This window comes from Octopus bimaculoides, chromosome 8, assembly GCF_001194135.2.
Source record: "Octopus bimaculoides isolate UCB-OBI-ISO-001 chromosome 8, ASM119413v2, whole genome shotgun sequence".
NCBI lineage: Eukaryota > Metazoa > Mollusca > Cephalopoda > Octopoda > Octopodidae > Octopus > Octopus bimaculoides.
The window spans coordinates 52,426,217-52,449,927 of record NC_068988.1 but is presented as its reverse complement, the minus strand read 5'-3'; positions in this window follow the sequence as shown (position 1 = coordinate 52,449,927).

Here is a 23,711-nt window from a genome sequence, read left to right as displayed (position 1 = left end):
AGAGATGGAAGTGGGAGGTAGAGGTGGATACAGGGTTGGGTGGGTGGGGAACAACCATCACCCACCCATCTACCCGGTGGGGGGGGGGGCACAACTACTATCACAACCATAATGTTGTAGTAGTAGTTAGCAGTAGTATTGAAACCCCCCCTGCCCCACAACCCCTCTGGTGGGGTAGGAAGATGAAAGGGAAAATAAAATATCAGAAAAGATTGTGAAAGAAAGGTAACAATCATGGTGAGGACTGAAGGTGACAGCACACATGGGTGGTAGTATCAGTTGTGGTAGTAGTTATAGTGTAGTAGTAGTAGTAGTAGTAATAGTTGTTGTGGGGGTGGTAGTTATAGGAGATGAAGCTGACAATAATAATGGTAGTAGTAGTATGGATTATGATAGTAGTAACAACTGTGGTTGTAATAGTAATTATCATACTACTAGTAATTAAGTGGTGGTGGTGGTGGTGGTAGTAGCAGTGTTAGTAGCTCTGGCAATAGCTGAGAACAAGGTGGGAGGTAGAGGTCTGATATGCAGAGTTACGGGGGGGGGTACCTCCCCCTTCGCCATTTCTTTTTTTTTCAATTCCCTCTCTAACTCTTTATCACACACACACCCCCAGCTAGCATCAGGAGTCTCCTTCACAACCATCTCAACTAAACTCCCTATATTGACTTAACACAAACACACAATACTATAGCAATTACGATGGAGGGGGAGGGGGAGGAAAAGAGAAAGGGCAGAGAGACTAGGGAGTTGTCTTCCCTCCACCTCTGCTCCTTGCTTGTATGCTGGAGAGAGAGAGAGAGGGAGGGAGGGAGAGGTTTAGGGAGGGAGCTTTAGAATCCATCCACCCCTTCAACCCCCATTTTAAGTAGAAGAAGAAAGGATTAATGGGAGCCAGTATCCTGTAGTTGAGGGTAGACAACAACAAAACTGAATGAAAGTCAACTGTAGACTCAAGTTGGGGGGAAGGTAAGGATAGGGGGGTAGGTAGGCAGGTAGGGAAGGTAGGTAGGTGAGGCTATGTATACACCTACACACTGTTGTACCACCCACCTATAAACTGTTATGTTAGAACAGCACACCTATACATTACAACACACACACACATGATATCCCCAATACACCTTTCAACCACTCCTGCAGTCCTCACACACACATACCTATTTACTAAGGGGCCTCTAGAACTGCTAGAAATAATAGCCTAATGTTCTGCAAAATACCCGTGGTTGTGTGGTAAGTAACTTGCTTCCCAACCACATAGTTCCGGGTTCAGTCCCACTGCGTGGCACCTTGGGCAAGTGTCTTCTACCATAGCCTGGGGTTGGCCAAAGCCTTGTGAGAGGATCTAGTAGATAGAAACTGAAAAAAAGCCTGTCGTATATATATATGTGTGTGTGTGTGTGTGTGTGTGTGTGTGTGTGTGTGTGTGTGTGCGCGTGTGTATATGTTTGTGTATCTGTGTTTGCCCCGCCCTCATCGCTTGACAACCAATGTTGGTGTGTTTACATCCCCATAATTTAGTGGTTTGGCAAAAGAGACCGACAGAATAAGTACTAGGCTTACAAAGAATAAGTCCTGGGGTTGATTTGTTCGACTAAAGGCAGTGCTCCAGCATTGCCACAGTCAAATGACTGAAACAAGTAAAAGAATAAAAGAGTAAAGAGTATCAACAATAACAGAATCTTAAAGCTTATTCTCCAATAAATGTAAACCTAGCACCCGACAAAGAAATCACGAGGGCATCTCTACATGGTTGCATGACATGTAGGAAATAAATCTTGGAAATTATCCAATGTATCCTTTCCTTTTGATTTAAAAGTAATCTGGCTGCTACTTCTAGCTGATTAAGTAACCGTACAGTGCCACGTTTGTGTAACGATTATTGTTGCTGCTTCCACTGCAGCTTTTATTGTTTAATTACAGAAAAGTGAAAGGTAACTTTTCAAGTCATGCCAACTCATAAGGGCTGGTTTCCCGGTTACCATGGCGTATAAATTTTCCACCTGGATGGGACGCCAGTCCATCGTAGCGTTACTCATTTTTACCAGCTGAGTGGACTGGAGCAATGTGAAATGAAGAGTTTTGCTCAAAAACACAACACGTCGCCCAGTCCAGGAATCAAAACCACTATCTTACAATCATTTGTCCAACACTAACCACTAAACCATGTGCCTCCAATTGTTCAACCATAGGTCAACCCTGAGCCAACAGGTCTATGAGTAAAGGAATTCTAGCCATGACCATCCTGTTTCTTTCTGCAAACATTTTGGATTACATTATCCAATGTCCTTAAGATCAAACCATTTAGCAGCAGAAAATCATATCAATAAAGAATAACCTTCTCTATTTCCCAGTTCCTCCATAAAAATCTCCATGCCCATGTAAGAAAATAAACAAATCTGTATACATTATTATTATAAGAGTAATGAAATCAAAGAATCAGACTTTTGAACTGAATACTTTCTGCTATTATTTAGAGAATTTCTTTTAAATTCTGTCTTCAAATCCCATCAGTGTACTTTCTTCGTCCTTCTAACATTGATAAAATATCAGTCAAAAAACTAGTTGATTTAATCAACTGCTCACTCACACAAAATTGGTGGTATTGTCCGACTATTAGAAGTCATTGCTAACTCGTGGAGTTATGTGGAACAGTTGTTGCCATTTGTAAGACAAATCCAACAATTGGCCAAGTCCATCATCAGGATTGTCCTCACAGCCCACCTGTAACAAAGCAGGGCATGCAGTGTTCCTTTGTCTAGTGGCTATGGCAAAAAAAGGTTGTGTGGTGAAAAGGATTGAGGAAAAACACCTTCCTTTTTGGTCAACTCCTCATCAACATTTTAAAGTTCCAGTTGGAAAGGTAAGTGAGGGTAAAGAGAAAGGAGCTACCTTCCAGTAAAAGGATGGTGACTGTGACAAAAATACTTAAGGTGAATGAATATGTTTTAAATATGCACTTGTAGATTGGAGAACAACAGCTGGGTAAAGGTTTGTGTCCTTGGTGGGCAGGATGATTCTGGATGTGTGTTTCTTTTAATTTGCCCTAGTTAGAGGATTTCCTGTATCAGGAGGGCTGCATCATTCAGGTGTTCACATATTTTGTATACTATGTATGCTTTTATCTCATTTCACCTTCCTTTCTCTTTCCTTCTCATCTTTAATGTAACCTCCCACCACCAACAAACACAAATTGTAAATTATCCTTGTAATGTCCCCTTTATTTGCTACCCTGCAGAAAACAAAAATCATTTGACTCCCTATGCCCGGTGGTATGTGAAAAGCACCATCCAAGCGTGATCAACGCCAGTGCCCCCCCCCCCCCAAACTGGCTTTTGCTAGTGAAGAAGATTGACCTGCAAGAGTTCTGTGCTGGTGCCACATAAAGAGCACACATGCCAGTGTCACACAGTAGTGCTCATGCTGGTGCCATGTAAAAAGTACCCAGTACATCATATTGTAAAGTGGGTGGTGTTAGGAAGGGCATCCAGCCATAGAAACCAAGTGAAATCAGACTGGAGCCTGGTGTAGCTCTCCGGCTTGCCAGCTCTGGTCAACCCATCCAACCCATGCCAGTGTGGAAAACTGATGTTAAAGGATCATGATGATGATGATTTACATATTCTGAGTTCGTATCCCAATAAAATAAGTAACAATCAAGAAAGTAAGGATTATTATTCAGCCATGTGAAACAATTTTATGTCAGATTTAAATATCATTATTATAATTTGTTCTAGTTATATTTTCTTTACAGAACAAAGTTTCTCATAGGCATAGGGATGGGAAACCAACCCTCTCCCCCACCACCATCTAAAGGAGGGGACTGTGAGAATTAAAAAGGGGACAGATTAAATTGCTATATCTAATAAAATTAAGAGGAGTTTAAACTTTCAAACTTGTCCAAGACCACAGCAAAGAAAAGAAGAATTGCATGAATGCAAAGTATTTTGTCATTCTAATAATAAAAAAAAAGAGGGAAAGGGGCAAAAAATTTCAGGGCCTGGTATTTGTGAGAGAACCACCGTTATAGTTATTTAATTATATCATGTCCTTATTTGTATGTAGAATTTTAAAAGGGTCCTCTTTGTATAATGTTCCTGACCTATACCTGGTTTTTATATGACTGCTTTATTCATCCACACACGTTTTTGTAAAACCCACCACCACCATCATTAACCTAAACATTTCATGAAATTGTATGTATGAATGAAATTGAGAGTAATTGCTCTCAGGGGAGGGGGGAAACTAATTAGAGAAAGAGAGAGAGAGAGAGCAGTTAGTAGAGAAAAATCAACTAAATATTCTATGCTATATCCAACACACATGGTGATTCAGTAAAATTCTAGTCAAGGTTAAGATTTGCTTTTTCCTGGCCATAAGTTCTAGTATATGGATATATTGAATCTAAACTGTTTAATTATTAATATCTACCAACTGATCTATCTACCTATCTATGCATCTGCATATCTATCTGCATATCTACCTATCTATCTATCTATCTATTTATCTATCTATCTATCTATCTATCTATCTATCTATCTAAGCACCTGCCTGTCTATTTATCCATCAGTCTATTGATCAAGCTGTATCTGTCTATTCGACTACTTTTATATCTGCTTCTATACTTTTATATCCATGAATTTTTAAAACTATTATATCTATAAAACCATTACAAAAAAAACAAAAAAAACAAGCCTCCTTATACCTCCTTGCACTCTACTATTTATTATTTTAATTGTCTAAATCTTAGGTCCACATAAACACGAAAAATCCAAATCAAATTCAAACTCATCATTTACCAAATTTACAAGAACTCAATATATAAGTTTCAGTGACAATGCGAGAGAGAAAGAAGAATGTGTGTGTGTGTGTGTGTGTGGTTAAGAAGTTTGCTTTGCATGGTGCCTTGGGCAAGTCCTCTCAGGGTAGAAGCCCATCATGTGTGTATGTATGTGTGTGTCCACCACTGCTTGACAACAGTTGTTAGTTTGCTTATATCCCTGTAACTTAGCAGTTTGGCAAAAAACACCAAGAGAATAAGTGCCAGACTTAAAAAAATATGCACTGGGATTGATTTGTTCAACCAAACCCATCAAGGGATTACCCCAGTATGGCCACTGTCCAATGACTGAAACAAGTAAAAAAAAAGTAGAAAAAAAAATGAATATATCTGAGGAACATTCCAAGAGCACAACACCAGGGGGTAATCATTATTATAATTATAATTATTATTATTATTATTAAGGTGGTAAGCTGGCAGAATTGTTAGCACACCAGGCAAGATGCTTAGCAGCATTTCGTCTATCAATAAGATAAGTACCAGTTGAACAACCCCAAAATTGCAGGTCTTGTACCTTTAATAGAAAGGATTATTATTATTATTATTATTATTATTACAAGCAAACTGGCAGAATTGTTAGCATGCTGAACAAAATATGTGTGTGTGTTTCTTTGTGTTGACATTGAGTAATAATTGTAAATGAGAATCACTGTCATATAAGCAGTGTCATTCATTTTCAATATTTTGCTAAAAATCATGTCTGGCCATGGAGAAATATTACTTCACCTGGAAACAGGAGAGGGTTGGCGACAGGAACAGCATCCTACCATAGAAAATCTGCTTCAATAAGCTCCCTCTGGCCCATACAAGCATGAAAATGTGAGCCTTAAATTAATGATGAGGATGATCTACAGACAAACTTTCCTTTTAATGAGCAGTTATTTGATTAAAGGTTTTCAATCCTACTGTCCTTTCAACAAGGTTGGGTTTGAGTAGGTTGAATAACTGCAGAGCTGTTCAGTCCTTTATAGCCAGGTCTTGCTAGGTAAAAATTGAAGAGGAGGTACAGTCTAATGCCAGAATAAGCATCAACCATCTTAAATGGTCAAATGCCATACAATTGAGACAGAAACCCAAGAAACTACCCCAGCAATGGAATATAAAATAGAGCAGCAACATTGCTTTGAATCCATATTGCAGATAATAAAAGAAGTGTAAAAAAGAATAAACAGCTTCATTACCATTCCACATCACTGTTAGAGTCATTATGTAGTAATTTGCACTGCTAAAAATAGAAGTTAAATCCCATCATCACATACTGTCTTAAAACGAGAAAGCGACATTAAACAAAGCAGTCCTAGAAATACTCAAAGATGAGGTGGTCCAGGCTGAAATGCCTTTGATCAAATGTCTAATCACTGAGGGTTGACCTAAGGCTAAAAAAATATCAAACAATACATTAGTATATTACAAACAAGCAAACTGTTTTCATCAGACATATCTGAAAAATGAACAAATCACACAGAACAGAATTATAAAACATTTACACAAATACACACATAAAATGCACGCATAAACACGAAACACAGTACATATACATCACACACACTGTTTAGCTCAAAGCCAAGAATTCTTCCTGCCAAGACATTGAAAAAGTTACATTATCTCTCTCTCTCTCATACACACACACACACACACACACATATATATATATATCAAACAGAATAAAATTGAAATAAGAGCCTTGATATTTTAGCAAAACAAAAGACCTGAAGGAAATGAAAAGATTTCTAAAACAATGACCTCAAGGAATCAAAAACATTTGAACTGAAACATGACTATCCTACAATGCCTCTAATTTCACAAAATGAAAAGAGCAGCCACAATCTTATTTCTTTTCAAGCTTCTTCATCTTGTGAAAGATATTCATTCATAATTCTGTCATGTAGCAGCATACCCTACCCTAACACACCAAGCGACAGCCAGCCCTTATTTATCTCTCCTCTCCCTCACTACAGAGCCAGGTGACAGTTCCTGCACCTGACTAGCTGTTCCAGGCTAGAGAGCCCATTCCCCCAGCCCCAGCTATCTAGCCACCACTTCAGTTTCAATATTTCAAACAATTTTCTTTTTCTTTCTGTTATTTTAGGGTTCTGTATTCTTCTTTTTTTTTTTGTCTTGCACACCAATTTCAGCAATACAGTTTTTTTTTTTTTTTGTTTTTTTAACTCCATATCACTCTTTATTCAGCAGGTTCATGATTAAAAGATGTTCCCATTGTGATCGTCACCATCAATCCTTTATTCAGAGAGAACAGAATCTGTCTAGGACTACATACTCTAATATAGATCTCACCACCTTTTTTTTAACAATGAAATGAAAAGCTCTGAACTGAAGGAAATTTGGCAGCTATTATTTCAAGCAGATCAAGCTATTATATGGAGGCCTTCTCCCTTTAGCATTTAAACTGGTCCGAATATTCTGCCTGTTTTATATTCAAAATGGCCAGATTCAGCCTTTCACACCAACCCTGCAATGTCATTCTAAAATTAAACAATTAAATCTTTGAAATCTCAAACTTATGTGATAATACAGGGTTAATTTTATAAAACGTGAATATATAAGTAATACAGTTGACAATGCTAAAGTGTTAAATTACTATATTTTACTGGGAGTATATATATATTTTTTCAAAGATGTATTTGCGTGGCAATTTGATCTGGGACCATAAGTTGAAACTAAAATAATTACAGCATGGACAACATATTTTAGCTATTCAAAACACAAAAAATATAACTTCATTAATATTTAGTGTCACCATTTTGTGAAGATTTTGTATGTTTTTGAATGGCTAATATGTATCTTCTACTACACTGCAATTGTTTTATATATATTTATATAGGCACATGAAAACACTTTGGCAAGACTTGAAGCAATGAAACCTAGAGCAGAAAACCTGATAATATAAACTATTTGATATCTTTTACACTTTTATTTCCTTATCTTAATTACTGTGAAGAATTCTTACATAGGCACAGTCATGGCTGTATGGTTAGAAAGCTCACCTTTTCAACCCCATGGTTTTGAGTTTGGTTCCATTTTGTGGCACCTTGGGAATGTGTCTTCTAGTATAGGTCTAAGTCAACCAATGGATTGTGAGTAAATTGGGCAGATGGAGACTATGTAGAAGCTGTGTGTGTGTGTGTGTGTGTGTGTGTGTGTGTGTGTGTGTGTGCGCGCGCGCGCCAGGAGCAGTTGATGTTGTCTCAAAGGATAAAAAAGCAAAAAACAACTCTGGTAAAATTTGCATTCAAATGTAAAGTAACTTTATAAAGTATCACAAATCATCTAATCTAAGGCCAAAAATTTTTGAAGAAGGGCTATCAATAAGATTGATCTCAGCACTTGATTGGCTCTTTATCAGTCCCAGAGAGACGAAAATATGAAAGTTGACTGCAGCCAGATTTGAACTCAGAACACAAAGTACTGGAACAATTCCTACTAGGCATCTTGTCCGATGTTCTAATGATTCTGCCATTCATCTGTCCTTGCCATAGATATAATAACGCTTCTGAACCATAAGCACAAAGACAAAAATTTGAAAACAAGGGGTATAATCAATTATATTGCTCCTAGTTTTTGACTAGTATTTATTTTAATTCCAGAAAGATGAAAGGCAAAATCGTCCACCAAAGGATTTCAACTCACAACAGGATGTAATAAAATATTGGTTTCAAATTTTGGTACAAGGTCAGTAATTTTGGGGGAGGGGCATGTCAATTACATCACCCCAAGTGTTCAACTGGTACTTATTTTATCAACCCCAGAAGGATGAAAGACAAAACTGGCCTCAGCAGAATTTTAGCTCAGAACGTGAAGACAGATGAAATGCTGCAAAGCATTTTGCCTACTATGCTAACGATTCTTATTACAATGCATTCTGTCCCTCATTCTACCATTTTTAACATCTAAACAACCTTATTGCAATACTAAATATTTTTTACATTGGTACAACATTATAAATTTGTAGGGGAATGTTTTTAACCTGGAGGTTCTCAAAATGACAAATACTAGCTATCAGCAGCCCCACCAAAAAAAAAAAAAAAAAAAAAAAAGAAAGAAATCTTCCCCTCTTCTCCCTATCTTTATTAATAGTTTACATCCAACCCTTCTGCAAGGGAAGATTAATTCAGTCCCTGCTAACTTGCTCAGGTGAAACATACAGGCTAAGGAATGAAATGGTCATGATCCTGAAATATAGCTACTAATGATGTGGAACGGTCTGTGACATTGCAACAGATTGAGAAGAAAAGTTCAGAGTAAGTACCACCTGCACTTCCTGTGTGTGTATGTAGGGGAAACCTAGTGCAACTCTCCAGTTTTCAATCAAACCATCCAATCCATGCTAGCATGGAAAGCAGATGTTAAGTGATGATATTTCACCTTCTTTCTTCATGGTGTTTGGACAAAAAGTTTTAAAAGATGGCTTTAACCCTTTCAATACTAAACCGCCAGAAACCACCTCTGGCTCTGTAGAACAAATGTCTTGTTTTCATAAGTTTCGAATTAAAATCTTCCACCAAACTTTAGTCACAATTTATGTTCTTAACACCAGCTTCATGATAAGTTAGTTTACTAAATTTTGTGTTATATTCAAAATTAATTGAAAGAAACACAAAGTATTAACAAAAATATGATCACAAGAGGGTTAAATAAATTAAAATCACATTAATTTCATTAACCCTAGCAATCTGCCAGCCCTATTTCTCAAGTCCCTCTGCCATGACACCCTATGAGAAACACAAGTTGAATAAATAAGCATGGTTGTGTGGTTAAGAAGCTCACTTTGCCACCTATTGGTTTCAGGTTCAATCTCCCTGCACAGCACCTCGAGTGTCTTCTACAAAAGCTCTGGGAACACCAATGCCTTGTAAATTTGGTAGACAGACAATACATGTAAGTCTGCTGTGTGTGTATGTATGTGTGTGCGTGTATGTATTTGTGTGTGTGTGTGTGTGTGTGTGTGTGTGTTTGTGGACATATATTGTGTGTGCATATCTTCACCATTGGTTGATAATCAGTGTTAGTTTGTTTACATCCTGTAACAATGGTTCAAAGAGATCACTAGAATATATACGAGACTTAAACACAAGTACCGGGATTGACTTCAAGGTGGTGCCCCAGCATGGTCACAGCCCAATGACTGAAACCAGTAAAGGACAAAATATATATGACAAGAACATAATTCAATAAATCCCCAAAATGATAGACAACCCTGAGTAGAGCTTGAACTCCCATTTAACTAAATCCAGCAAGGCATTTATTTTCTGTAGTACTTTACCATTTCTAATAATAAATGTCAAATTAGCAAATGAAATTAATATTAGCAGTAGAAGAGGGTAATCTTCCAAAGAGCATGCCTCCCACCACCACCACCACCACAACTATTAGCCATGCCACCACCACTTACTAGCAATCATCTCCAACCACCACCACCAGACATTGTTACAAGAAAGCTTTCCTGCTAGCAGTAATTATTACGATTTTGTCTTGAAATGGTCGCCAGAACTACTCCCTTTCCCTTCCCATTGAGAATGGTAACAATGTGAAATTCATTGAGTACAAGACTTTTCAATGGTCCCAGTTGACACCTAATTACTATGTTAGAATATGGAGAGAACGGAGAGGGTGTGTGTGTGTGTGTGTGTGTAGGAGTGTATGTATGTGTGGGTGTGAGAGAAAAGAGAGAGAGGAAGAAATAGAAGGTTGGCAGTGTTGCACCTTGGAACAAAATCAGAATATGTAGCAGTGGACAGGAGACTGGAGGTGGGAAACTGCTAATTAATTATAAGTACAAACATACACAGTAAAGTTGAATAGTTGCAGGAAATAGGGAACACACCATCTCCCCCCCGCCTACCCCCCCCCCACAAGTAGTTTTAAGCAAAATGTATATTGGCTCAATGACTAAAAATACCTAGTAAATGACCGGTTAGTGATCAGTTGTAGTTGAATAAACAGTGTTGTAGTAGCCAACAGTAGATATTAGTAGAATTTAGCAAGCAGACCGAGAACAATTATATCTACCCTACAATCTAGAATCTATTTTACTTATCCCAGTGCTATTGTTGAAGAGCGATCTGCAACTTGATAATTCACACATGTAACCATATGTGTTAAGTAGTGAAGTTTGTGAGTTTAGAGAAATCAGTGTGGTTGGAAATAGAAACCTGACATTTTGGGACTGTCCTTTGGTCCTAGAAAAAATTTCTTCCTTCCTCGCAGTCAAAGAGAGAAGCTCATCAGAGTTCTATTCTCTCTATAGTGGTGCAAACTTAACCAAATATTGGTGAATAAATGGCTGTGTAGTTAAGAAGCTTGCTTTGCAATCAAGTGGTTTTGGGTTCAATTCAACTGAGCAGCACCTTGAGTGTTTCTGTTATAAGCTCTGGGCCAACCAATGCCCTGGGAGTGAATTTGATTGAAAGTAATTGTGTGTGTGTGTATGTGTGTGTGTATCCTACACCATTTGACAACCAGTGTCGGTCTGTTTATGACCCTGTATCTTGAGTGGTTCAGCATTGGATACCAATAAGATAAGTACTAATCTTAAAAATAAGTATTGGGGTCAATTTGCTTGAATAAACCCATCCAGGTGGTGCGCCAGCATGGCTGCAGTCCAATGACTGAAACAAGTTAAAGTAAAACACAAAATTCATTTTATAATTCTTTTACTAAAGAATACCTATATTAGGTATTATTATTATTATTAATATTATTATTATTATTATCATTATTATTATTAAGGTGACAAGCTGGCAAAATCATTACCACACTGGGCAAAATGCTTCGCAGTATGTCATCCATCTTTGCGTTCTGAGTTCAAATTCTGCTGAGGTCGACTTTGCCTTTCATCCTTTTGAGGTTAATAAATTAAGTACCAGTTGAGTACTGGGGTTGATCTAATCGACTAGCTCCTTCCCCAAAATTTTCAGGCCTTGTGCTTAAAGTAGAAAGGATTATTATCATTATTAATATGACAAGGTGACAGAACCGTTAGCATGCCAAGTAAAATGCTTAGCGGTATTTTGTCTGTCTTTATATTCTGAGTTCAAATTCCGCCGAGGTCAACTTTGCCTTTCATCCTTTCAGGGTCGATAAATTATGTACCAGTGGAACACTGGGATTGATGTAATCGGCTAGTCCCCTATCCCCAAATTTCAGGCCTTGTGCCTTTAGTAGAAAGGATTATTATTATAGCTAGGCAGAATCATAACAGCTTTGGGCAAAAATCCTTGTGGTATTTATTTTGGCTCTCTACATTCTACGTTAAAATCCCAAACCATCAATTTTGCCTGTCATCCTTTAAGGACCAATAAAATAAAATACCAGCCATGTACTGGGGTCGATGGGATTAACTAGAAATCTACTCTCATAAGTGCTGGTCTTGTCTATATTAGTAAATTACCAAAGGCAACAAATAAGCTGGCGGAATCCCTAAAAGATTGGGGGGGGGGGTTCCTACGCAGAATTTCTTCCAGCTCTTTACAATTATTGATCAAATTCAACCAGGGTCAAATTTACTTTCCATCCCTCTAGGGTCAATAAAATAAGCACCAGTCAAGTAATGTGGTCAATGGTATCAATTAACCCACTCCCCTTAAAATTGATAGCCATGTGCCAAAATTTGAAACCATTCTTATTATTGTTATCTAATTTCTTTTCTCACAGACTGTTAGTAGAAGGAAGTATCATGGTACTCTGCAGTTTATAACAATCCTTATGGCACTAAGTTGAAACATACTTTTCCTATAGACCACAATCTATAACAGTTGTTGTCCAAGAAGGACTTCAGCCTAACTATCTCAATTTATAAAACCTTCATCGATTAAGCAATCATGAACTGAACCAACTGTGGTGCCTGTTCTCATCATGATAAACTGGATTATTGTGAGTTTTATCTCTGCTAGATATACAATACAGTCTCAGTAAAGATTTAACCCTTTGCCTGTCCTGCATATCACATGATGCCCAAGACATATTTCTCTAGTGTTCGTGCATCATATATGAACATATTCCCAATTTCTTTCAACCAGCAAAGTAATTTGGGACTAAGGAAATTTTTGTACTACTCAGAACATATGAAACGGGCTAACTAAAAGTCGGAAAACAAGCATGAATGTTCAGTACAAACTTTATGAAAATGTTTTGGACAAGCAAAGGGTTGACATTTGATATATCAGTCATTAATAGTGAGTAATTTGGTCAATTATGGCACTCAGTACTTTAACAAGTTGAAATTCATCTCGCATTGATAAGTTAAATACCATTAATATATTGGATCCAGCCACTCGCTCAAAATGGAAAACTGAGAGGGATTAGTTTAAAAGAGGAATAACCGGAGAGATACATCAATTTTATCATCATTTGATGTTTACTTCCCAATGCTAGCATAAGTTAAACAGGTCATCACAAGTTTTATAGCTACAGCCTCCCGACTATGTGTGAGAGAGTATATCTCATGGTTGTAGAAACCTTTAAAAAAAAAAAAAAAAAGGAAAAGGTTCCATTTTTTTTTTTTACATGGTTTCTACAACTGAATGACTTTCCTAACACTTACCGTTTTACTGAGAGTACTGATCACACTGTATTGTGGTCCCAATACTCCTTCAAATCCCGTTATATTAAAACTAGAAGAACACACTGAATAATATAGCCCTAAATATACTGTACCTAAAGAAAAGAAGAAATGGTTTGATTGGAAGAGGGTTGATCAAACATCTAATTTGTCAAATCTGACCTGTGGCTAAATAACCAGACAATAAAGAAGTAAGGAGATGACTTCCTGTTCGCAGATTGATAATCAGTGAAGACAATGATTTCCTTTGCGCAACCAATCAGAAAGCTGAAAGAATCATATCTGCTCTTGTTTACACGATATCGTCTTTACCATTAATGTTGTCATCAATGTAACTTAGTAGACATAGCTAACCCATACAAGTCTATTATTGGTCACTGTAGTTCAGGAAATCCTTTATCCAATAGATCAGTGGTTAAAGACATTTCAGCCATTTTAAACTTACTTTTTCTTTTTTTTAAGGTAATGTCCATCCAACCCTATGTATACTAATCTTTAAAAATCTTCTGAGTTGGGGGAAGGTCCAGCTGCTACCTGTAGCAGCCTTATTCTCCTTCATTAGCTTGACAGAAACAAAGAACTCTTGAGATGAAATAATTCTTTCAATTTTCTACACCCAGTTTCACCATAGAGGATCTCCTTAACTCTCATAATCACAAATCATTTAAACTTTCCTTACACAAGCATGGTTTCTTAATCATTTTAATATACACATATGACAGTCTTAAATATACCAACACAAGCATGACACCTTTACATATCCCACCATCCTACCCACACACTTACCCCACCTACACACACACAAGTGTGACCTCCTTCAATCTCATCACACAAGACTTAACCTTTCACTTTGCCTTTAGTTCATGGAATCACCCCAAAAGTCAATGCCTTTCCTTTGAAGTTTTACTTTATTCTTCTTACTCACTCTCTTAATCATTTTAACCAAATATAAATTCCACTGTTTTGCGTATGTTTGTGTGTATCTTATTTTATGTGTATATGTAAGTGTATGAAAGAGAAACAGGATGCAACTGCCTGAAGGTGGTAGGGATATGGAAGCTGGTTACAGTGGTAACTGAACTCTTTGTGATCGGATTCACAGGCAGCTAGCATTACAGTGAAAAACCTTTAGAAAGATGCCGAGACTTAATTAGGCTGTTATTAAAGACATCCTCGGCTAAAGTTACACTAAATGCAATCCAACATGGAAGCTATCAAGACAATTAACTCATAACAAAGTAATGTGTTTTGCCGCCTCAAGTCATTTTTAAATGGAAGCTGTGCTGCTAAAGTTATCAATAAATATGAAAACAAAAAAATACAAACAAGAAAATAAAAACATCACCGAAAATAGATTCTAGAGTTAGGCAATGAAATTCAGATCTTACGTATTGTGTAGAAATGGAGGCATTGTTGAAAGACCAAGTTCTGAAACCCATGTGGGGATGTTTTGGATGATACACTGCTTAAGTGACACGGTTTATCAACTTGCATTTAAAATGACATGAAAACCTTAAGAAAATTATTTATATTAGATATATATGTATATTTGCATCTTTCTCTTTCTCCTTCCATATATATATATATATATATATATTTGCACATCTCCTCCTCTCTCATATATATATATAAACACATAATATGCACACAATATATGTGTGTGTGTGCATACATATGCAGATTTACACATGTAGACACAAAAATGTTTTTTTTTTTTTTGAAATGGGAGTGTTTAATGTTGTACTATAACTAAAATACACACACACACACACACAGTTGAAAAGATTACAAAAGTTCATCTGAGGAGTGGAGAAAGCTGACAGAAAGACCTACTGATGACAAGATCAAATTTACACATGCACATACTTATATATATACAAACACACACACACATTTAGATAAGCTAAGCTAGAAATATGCATCCACTGGTAGAAAGGAACATAGTCAGCTATTAGCACTGGCGTGCACACACAGACACACACACACACACACACATGTATACACACATGTGCACACGTGTAAATACACCCATATTCATATATGGCACCCAGACTTGCATGCAGATACATGTACAGATGCAAGTGCACATGCAAATGTGTATGTGTGAACTCCAGCATACAAGTGCACAGACAGACACAATCATACACATTAACTGAGACAAACACACATACACATGCATGGACCGAGACAGACATCAGTGCATAAATGAACAGACAGACAAGCAGACTAGCACACACATGGACAACCAGACATACAGGCTGAGACATACACAGACCAAGATAGATAGTTACAGCAAAGCAGACAGACACACACACATTCACACCACACAAAAACTGTTCAAAGACATATCACGCGATAGGCTGGCTCTACTGTCCAGTGAATATATCTAAAAATATTAGCCTTCCCTTACCACTGCCTTGGTGTTCTGTAGCAGAGCTCACCAATTAACACAGAAATTAAGAGTAAGGACAGCTCTATCATGTATGTTGTTTAATTCAGAGGATACTGTGCGGTTCTCAACTAGGAACAATAGATCTGCAAAGAATACCATGTCGTTTGAACAGAGCTGACCGGGATAAACAACAAGTTGGAAGTTTAAATGGCTCTAAAGAAAATCAGCCCACTCATAACAGTATGGGGAAGAAATTAACATAAAACAGCAAAAAATAAGAAAGAAAGAGGAAAAATTGGTCGATTGATAGTAACTTTCTTGGTGGCTCTTTCTGGACTACAACTAAAAAGACTAAATCCAGATAAATATTTTTTTTGCTCAAAATGTGTGAGCAGGAGAGAGCTGAGTAAATTGTTTATTGGTTGTTTGTTCCTTTAGCACTCAATGTTACACTCAAATGGAATGTTTATTTATTCATATTATTTTGAATTAATTCATGCATTATTTGCTAGCTGTGAGATTTCGATGATGTAACTGTTGACTTTTTAGAATGACATTATAGGGTAGGCATGGGTGTGAGTGGCCAAATCTGGCCAGTTTGAACATAGATCAAGTAGAATACTTGGACTGGGTATGGCCAGTTTAAATGCCCCTCATCCAGCAAACTTATGATCGAAAGTATTCCATAAAAACTCTTCCACCTTGTTTATATTCCCAGGAATATTTTGAATTTTATTTCACATTTCAAAATGATAGGGAGTAATTTGAGGGAGATTTGACTGCTGTTTCTAGCAAGAAGCTACATCGTTGGCTCAGAGTAAAATGTTTATTATACAATAGATGAGAGTTGGGTAGATCAAAGAATACAAGAATGACAGAAGAAAAATGAGCCAAGTCTAACCAATTTACTCTCAAGCTTCCACTCCACCCCTCCAACTTAGGAGTATGATAATGTCCAGTGTGAATGAAAAAAAAGTGTGTTAATGTATGAAAAGATCAGCAAAGGTCAGTAATCAGCTATCCAGAGCAAAGTAACCAGCAACTATATAATTTTCCACTCATTAAACCAGTTACTTAACAAAAGAAACTCGGTCTACAACCAATCTTCTTCTTACATTGGCTGTTAAAACATTCCTGGTTCAAATCACCATATTCTAACTCTTCATTATTTCTTTTTACACTCTAAAACAGGTAAAAGAACATAAAAACAACAACGCTCCTCTGTCAGTGTTTAGCACTAGGTCAGCCTTGATCCAGCAGCTCTAATGACCAATAGTGTTCCAGTTGAGATCTTTCTAGTTTTTTTTTTTAATGAGTATCAAAGACTGTACTACTCTTTGTGTCCTTTTTTTTAAGGTGGTAGAGTTTGGTTTGAAGGGGAGATTTATAGACTATTTATAACAGGTTGAGCAACCACAAAGAAGCTTCCCCGGTTGGTTTGTAAGGCTCCCCTTTTTAGATATGATGAGCATATCATTATTATAACTATTTTGCATGATCTCATCCAGTGGCAGAATATTGCTGACTTGTGAGTTTGTGTCAAAACACTTGCTGTCACATGTAGAATGGGTCTGGCTATCAGCTAAGTTCATAGTGAAGATGGTCATGCCTCCTTCCTTTCACTGTGGAAGGCAGGTGGTTTTCATTTGTCTGGTGGCCTTAGCAAAAGAGGTTGTGTAGCAGACCAGACTAAAAGGGCTGAATACAGATACATTTCTCATCAACTTTTTCAAGCCCTCGTCAAATTTTTCAAGTTTCACTTGAAAGGAAAATGAGAGTAGAGAGGGTAAGTGCTGCTTCCCAGCAATTTCATTGAAAGGAGGAAGAATGGTCCAAACGAACAGGTGTACTGTAAGCTTATGCCTGTAGACTGAAGGAAGATGATGTGGAAAGGGTACATGCCCAAGTGGCCAGAACACTTGTGGTTTTGTGGAGTTTCTACAAGCAACACCTGGAAGTCTCCCTCTCTTAGAGAACCATTCACAGTTAGAATTTATATTGTTTTACTACTTTTTACATGCTTTTCTATGCAAGTCCACATTGTATTGAATTGTAACATTCTTGTGAACCCTGAGTGGTGAATAAAGTATTATTATTATTACCTCCGCCTCAATGAAGGCAGAGGTATTGTTTTCAGTTCTGTTTGTTTCTTTGTCTATGGACAAGATATCTCAAGAATTGCTGGATGGATTTGGGTGAAACTTTCAAGGATGTTTGGCTTCATGACTGGCACGAAATGATTAGATTTTCAGATCAATCTGGTACTGGACAAGGATTCTGGATTATTTTTCCTGCTTTTTCACTTAATTTTTGAGAGCAGTCGGGTTCATTTTTAGTATTTTCGTTTGTAAGAGCAGTTGAGTTTATTTCAAACATTCTCATTTTAAAAATCATCTCTAGCCAATCATTGCAAGGATGTTGGTGTTGCTTTGGTGGAGGTTTGTGCTCTCTGAGTGCTCTTATTATTATTATTATTATAAAAATCATCATCATTTAAGGTGGAAACTGGCAGAATCATTCCTGTGCTCAACAAAAGGCTCAGCAGCATTACTTCCAGTTTTACATTCTGAGTTCAAATTCCTTCAAGATTGACTTTGCCTTTCATCCTGGGAGCATTGTAATCAACTAGCCACCCCCTCTCCCAAAATTTCAGACCTTATGTCTATATTAAAAAGGATTATTATTATTATTATTATTATTATTATTATCATTCAAGGTATTCATAACTATTTTGTATATCTTTTATCCTTTACTTAAACTGCAGTCATATAGGGGACACTGCTTTGGAGGGTTTCAAACAAATCAATCCTATTATTTTTTTAAGTTTGGCACTTATTCTATCAATCTCTTTTGCTGAAACACTAAGTTACAGTGATGTAAACGAAACAACATCAGTTGTCAAGTGGTGGAAAAGAGACAAACAAACACAAAGACACACACACACACACACACATGATGAGCTTCAGCACAGTTTCCAATCTACCAAATTCACAACTGGCTTGACCAGTGGTAAAATAAAAGACACTTTTCCCAAGGTAAAAAAAAAGGTCCTTCTTGAGTCATACTGACTCATTAGGGCCGGTTTCCCTGTTTCCAAGGCATATTCATTCCCCACCTAGACGGGACACCAGTCTGTCACAGGATTACTCATTTTTGCCAGGTGAGTGGATTGAAGCAACATGAAATAATGTGCTTTGCTCAAGAACACAACACATCACCCAGTCCAAGAATTGAAACTACAATCTTATGATCATGGGTCCAATGCCCTAACCACTAAGTCACACGCCTCCACACTTACCTTAGGTGCAGCACAATGACATAAAACCCAGAACCAAGTGGTAGCAAAATCAAACTTGGTTAGACAGTACTATACTGACGAGGCTTAAAAGACGGTATCATAAGTCATAGCTGTCCCATGTTTACACAGATCAGACTGTCCTTTCTCTAAGCAAATAAATTCAGTCGAAAATCTGAAAAATAATTAAATTCTTAAAACTATCTCCCCCTTTCTGCTGCTAGGTTATTTTAATTTTCTCCAACAAAGGGGGGAAAATTTCAATGTAAAAAAACATTTGCATAAGACATTCAGTACATCACCCTTCAAATTAATTACACTTTATAAACCTCTCAACAAGCTACTGTATCTCTACAACATTTACCTTCTCAATAAAATATGTATTTCTTTAGATTAAAACAGAAAAAAAAACCTGTTGGTTTATGGCAATTTTTTTCAAGTATCTATTTAATGCTAAATAATGGAAGATAAACAAATAGTCCTTAAGATATGTTGCCAGACTATGGAAGATACAAGATATATATAATACATAGTGTGTGTGTGTGTGTGTGTGTGTGTGTGTGTGTGTGTGTGTGTGTGTGTGTGTGTGTGTGTGTGTGTGTGTGTGTGTGTGTGTGGTATTTAATCTCACAAGGTTCCAAACAGTGGCCCCGATAGAAAAAAAAATGGCCTCCAATTTGGATATGAAGCTGCAATATGCACATGCAGAAGGGAATGAGGGAGAGAATGAGACAGTGTGCAAATATGAGACAGCCAAAACACATACACAAGAGGGAGCCGACAAAACACAAAACAGGACATACACGAGTGCATAGATAAAATAGAAAAAAAAAAAAAACAGTTTATGCATCAAAAACAGAAAGGATGTGAAAATGAAAAAGAGAGTGGAGAGAAAGAGAGAGTGGAGAGAAAGAGAAAGTGGAGAGAAAGAGAGAGTGGAGAGAAAGAGAGAGTGGAGAGAAAGTATGTCCGCATGAGAGAGAGAGAGTGAAAGGGGAAAGCTGGAAAACAAAAGAAAATGTCGGATAGTGAGAGAGAGTGAAAAAAGTGTAAATTCACACAGAAGATAAAGAGCATGAAAGTGAGTACACATCCGCACACCAAGTACATGTGGATGAATATGTATGCGAATAAGAACACGAGACTGCGTGCCAGCATGCATGATTGCATGTTCAATCATGCATGTTTTCCCATGGATTTGCTTCTGTACAGTAAGAGCCCCGAACACAGATATTTCACTGAACATTGAACCTTTAGCAAGACAATTACATTTCAATGTTAATTTAGTGAATGCTCTGCTGAACTCGGAGATTAAGGGGGTGAGTTGCATTTCAGAGACATTGTCACCATATTTTTATGGCTCTTCACACTGCCTGGACTGTATCAAATGCTCCCTTAATCCTGTACACATTTTGCTCAGTCTTTGAACAGCTTCTCAATGAAGCACCCCCTTGAAACACACTAACCTCCACTTCCAGATTAACTTCCACTAATCTCATCCATTGGACACAAGGATCAGATTGAAACAATGAAGAGAGAGAGAGAGACTTAAACCATGTTAAAAACTGGGTTGTTTTCCTTTTATTTGCTTTTTGTTTCATCATACATTCAAAAGTGACAATTACATGCTAAAAATAAAATTAAACTGAAACCAAAAAAAAAATTTAGAAATTCAAAATTTCCAGCAACAATAAAATAAATCAAGAAATAAATGAAAGCAACATGAGAATAAAACAAGTCTTTAGCGTAAATGAAGTCGCCAACAACCATGATCAAACATAACAGACGCTTTAAAGAAAAGAAAAAACTGTTTTCACTTCAAACAAACAAACGAAAACAAAACAAAATTAAAAACTATGTTGACATTCCAATTTATACACTCACATGCCCACTTGATACTTATAAAAATTATGACTGCAAAATATTATGAAAGTTTGATAATACATCAAAGATATAAACATTCAGATCTTTGTAATATATTTGTAAATATTGAGCAATAAAACAAAATGTGCCACATGAAGTGTACAATACAGTTGCAGCCCAGTCTTGTGAAGTGCTTATTATATACGACGACTTCCTTTATAAGCTCTGTGATGATCTGCTGCTTTAATCAAATGAAAAGGATCCAGAACTATCTGTTACCTTTTACTTGTTTCAGTCACTGAACTGCACTGGGGCAAACACTTTGAAGGATTTCAGTCGAACTAATTTACACTAGAACATATTTTATCAGTCTTGTGTGCCGACTGCTAAGTTACAGGGATATAAACAAACACTGGTTGTGAAATGTTGAGAGACAAATGTAATGACAAATGCATTCTCACACACATATATGAGGGCATCTTTCAGTTTCCATCAACCAAATCCACCCAAAAGGCACTGGTCAGCCTAAGACTATAGAAGACAGTTGTTCAGGGTACCATGTAGAGGGACTGATCCCAGAACCTATGTGGTTGGGAAGCAAGTGTCTTACCACACAGCCATGCCTGAAAACACAAATACTATTTATATCAAGAAAACGTCGTTACACCCCCTCCCACTTAATCCTGGGCAACATTCAAAAATCTGTCTAACTGTTGGGTTCTACCACCACCAAGGAACTCTAAGAGAAAGCACATCCTTAATATAACAAGGATTACATTCCAATGACTGGCCCTTCTGTTTGGGGCCCATAGATACTTCAGCTTCAACTATTGATGCTCTACAGAAAACAGAATATGGAATCCATGTATTCTACTCTTCAGCAAGACACTTGGTCCTGTCCCATCATACTTTTGCATTCTTCAATATTATACCCCACTCAGTTGAGGGGTCTTGTCTTGTGAGTACTTGGTGACTTCACTACTGCTGATGCCACCAAAAAAAGAGATTGATACATTTTGTAAAGTGTTTGAAATCATGAAGAGCATCCAGCTGTAAAAAAAAATCATGCCAGAGCAGATGTTGCTCAGGGACGTCCTCTGGCTTGTTGGTTTCTGTCATACATCCCATGCCAGCTTGGGAAACAGGGTATTCAACAAGGATGGTGATGAACTGAGCTACTGTAAGTAAGCAAAGAGAGCATAAATACTAGAAACAGGGTACAACCTTTTGACCCTTTAAGCAGTAGGCCAATATTTTAATGATTGATTAACAGTGAGCTGTCCATCTGTTTGGACTTGATAATGTCTATGTCCTTGTGTCCTGGTTTTTAGATAAGCCTACCATATTCTTGCATGTAATGAGACAACGAAAAGGTTTAGCCTTAGAAAGGACATCCAATTACAAAGCAATCTCAAACATTCCTGTTTAACCAATACTGTGGAAAAGTGGACATAAAACTGATAATGATGAAAATAAGTACCAGCCATATACTATGATCAAGTTAATTAATTATACTACTCCTTGTGGACTTGAGAAAATATTGTTTTAACATTGCATCACATCATCATCATAATCACATTCCTGACCAAAAAAGAGAAAGAACAGAAACTCAATCCTGTCCAATTCCCCTGAGGCTAAATACTGTAAAAATAGTTGCTCTTGTTTCAGTCAGAGTGCAATGACATTATAAGTGAGAGGAAGCAAACCAATCAAGATTAAGAAATAGCAGCTATATTTATCAAGACACTAAAACACTTTGCTTTGCATTAAGTGAAAAAAGAAAAAAAAATGATAGTAGTTGAACTCAGAGTTTTGTTAGATAGGTTAGATATCAAAGATAAATCTAAATAACCAATTATATGCTTCAATGTAGATCAAAGCTCTTTAATCTTAACAGAATATGTAATTATGACAAGGAATACTGTTGCTTGTAACTGCCAAAATAATAAATTGAAAAAAGAAAAACACTTTGGGGGTGTGTGCATTCACACTTGGTTCAATCTAAGGTCTTAAATGAACTCATAATTCATGTCCAGTGAAGAAACTACAAGCGTAGATTGTGGAAATCAGTAGAGAGAGAGAGAATTATATTTGCATTTATCTGATGATCCATTGTGATTAAGCATTCAGTTGCACTTGGCACATCTGATGCAGAGTTCCAAACCAACCACAATGGTGAAACATATGTAGGGACTAACTACATAAACTTGTGTTTATTGTAATTTCTATAACATTTGCTCTGTATGTCATCATAACTAGTAATACTACTAAGTATAGCAGTTGCTTAACCACTAGACAAGAAGCAGACTGGACTGTGATAAGCTATGTGGTGCTCTAAATCTAACATTAGCATTGACACATCTATTTGTACACAGAAGATACAACATACACATATATAAACACATACATATATAAACACACACACACGCACACAAACACACACACACAAAGAGTCACATAATGAAGGGACACACTTTAAATGCAAGTAACTAAGAGTGGAACAAGAATTGGTAAGTACCCACAACCTTGTAAATTACAAATAAAATGTGTCCCATTATTGAGATGCTCTGTGTGTGTGTGTGTGTGTATATTTATATATATGCTTCACACAAAGAATATTTATCCAGCAATGCAGTGTTGAGCATACATTCTCACTGTTCAATATAAATGTATGTGTGTGTGTGTGTGTGTGTGTGTGTATGTATGTATGTATATATATATATATATATATATATATATATAT